The following is a 2,565-nucleotide window of genomic DNA, read 5'->3' on the forward strand; positions in this document are numbered from 1 at the left end:
CAGAGTGGTAAGGTGGTGACGAACAGACACATCATCCATACTTATACGAGCATGGGGGTAGATGTTCTTTCGGACGAATGCAAGAGCATCCGCCTTCACCTCACCAGAAGAGTCAGACTCTAAGGTCTTGCGCTTCTTCTTCTCTGGCTCAGGAGAAGATCGGGCAGAAGGGGGCGGCTGAGAGGAAGCAGAAGAAGAAATCACAATAGGCTGGGAGGGAGTCCCAACGTTCTGAGGAGGAGGAGGAGGAGGAGAGATAACCGCCTTGGCGCCACCAGTCCTGGCACGAGACCTCGCTTTGGCCTCCTGGACCCTCTGATAAGACTCCTGAGCATTCTTCTTCGCCATCTCTACAAAAAATAACAAAAAGTCAGACAAGTCGGTACAAGAAAACGCAAGTCGGAAGTAAAAAACAAAAGCTACCTAGTTGCGCCTGGATAAAAGTCGGAGACCCCTGGAGGAATTTCTTAGTGTCTAGATATGGGGCCCTCCCCCACACTTCTCGGAGGAACCCCACAACGGCCGCCTCCATTTCGTTTAGATCATCCAGACCATACTTCTCACAGGGGGAGGCCTCCAACCAGTACAAGGGAAAGCGGGGGGAAGAAATCTCGTCCAGGAAAAAGGGGTGGTGACCCTCTACAGCTTGAACTTTGAAAAAATAATTTTTAAAATCATGGAAGAATTCGTCAAAAAGGGTGAAAACTCTCCGACCCTGTATGGCTCGGAAAGATACCCACTGTTGCTTATTGTTTAGCCCACTAAAGGGTTTAGTCATATGAAAAAGATAGAAGAAAATCTTCAAAGAGGTCGGGAACTCCAAAGCTTGGCTGATAAATTGATAAATTTTTAAAAAACCCCAAGAGTTGGGGTGAAGCTGAGTAGGGGCAACTCGACAGTGACGCAAAACAGACATCTCAAAGTCTGAAAAAGGAAGAAAAACACCCAAACGGGTGATCATACACTCATACATAAAGAAAAAATGAGGGGCCGCCTCATTGACCCTCCCGAAGCAAACCCGGTCTTCTGGACTCGGGACTACCAATTCATACTTCGGCTCATCTTCCTCAGAAGCGCAAATTCTGTGGTGAGTGCGAAGATGGGTAATAAACTCAGTATCGACCGAGGGTTCCTCCCCTAGGACCGTGACATCAACCCACTGAGAAAGAACATCTACGGAGGCCATTTCTTTTTCTTAAAAGGGTGACAGAAACCTACAAGGGAAAAAGAAAAGGAAAATCAAGAACACGGTCTCTAAAGGGAGGGAATACGGAACCAAAGTCTACAAACTCACCTATCTACAAAATAAAGGTATAAAAATAGAAAGGCATGTTACAGAAAGAACTAACCTTTATCCGAAAATGAGAGTTGAAGGAAGCAAAAGCCTTCGAAAATGCAAAGATGCAGCACGAACGAGTGAAGAGGAGATTTGAAAAATCGCAGAAACGAAACAATGAAAGAGAGGGAAAGTATTTATAAGTACGTTAGGGGCACAATGGTAAAAATGGGGCAGTCATTTAAAGACGCACCGTTACCAAGGCCATTAATCCCTACGCACATCCCTAACGGACACGACGCTTGATTAGACGTAACTGTCAGAACCAAAAGGTCACGAAAAGTCACGTCAGCTTCAGACCATCACGTCGGTCCTCCAACAAGTCGGCTACAACCCCGAGTAGAATACTCGAACCCAAATCTTAAAGAGAAATTGGGCTCGAGTAGGGGCACTGTTCATACCCTGGCCCAATAATAAAGGCCCAGAACCAAGCGAAAGGCCTAATCCAAAGGGTTGGGCCTCACCCAGTACCAATCTTCGTCTTAGGAAGTCGGTACTCGTCACGACTTGCTCTAAAGAGGTCGGGAACGAGGGTTAGCTGGCAGATAAGCACTCATTTGAATGAATAACTGCCCCTTGTAAATATTTTAAAAATATATAAGTTATAATTTATTGATATAAAATTATAGATTATGTTCCTATTATTTGAGCTAGTTCGTGAGTTCGTAAGCTTTTCGGTGAGCTAAATTTGAACTTAAGAAATAGACTCAGTTGTTAATGAATCGAGTCGTGGACCAAATTTGAGTTTGGTCTAACTCAAATTCAATTGGACTCCCTTCCAACCCTATTAACACACACTAATTTAGTCACCACGGCTAGGATTCGAACCTGGGGCTTTGGGCTCTTCTTGTGGGCGTATTGGCGTATTGCAGGCTATGGTGGCCTACAGCCCTACACTATTTTATTATGGTTATTGACTTATTGGTTTTTCACTTTTTTGAATGATAAGGCTTGTGAAAGCAATTGCGATTTTCCAAATCATTTGCAGTTTTGCACCACTGTCATCGGGTAGTAAATTTTCCTACCTACTATTTTTCCCACGGTAAAAATCAGACTTACAACTATAAATTAAAGAAAGTCTTGGCAAATTGTGCTTGCATACATATTGTAGACATACACAGAAACACAGAATAGCTGAATAGAGAGTGAGAGAAAATAAACATGTGGGTCGCTCTTTTTTTGTTTTCCCTTTGCAATGAATATATCTTTGTATTTTATGCATGGTTAAA

Source organism: Arachis ipaensis, chromosome B01 (assembly GCF_000816755.2).
Source record: "Arachis ipaensis cultivar K30076 chromosome B01, Araip1.1, whole genome shotgun sequence".
Lineage (NCBI taxonomy): Eukaryota > Viridiplantae > Streptophyta > Magnoliopsida > Fabales > Fabaceae > Arachis > Arachis ipaensis.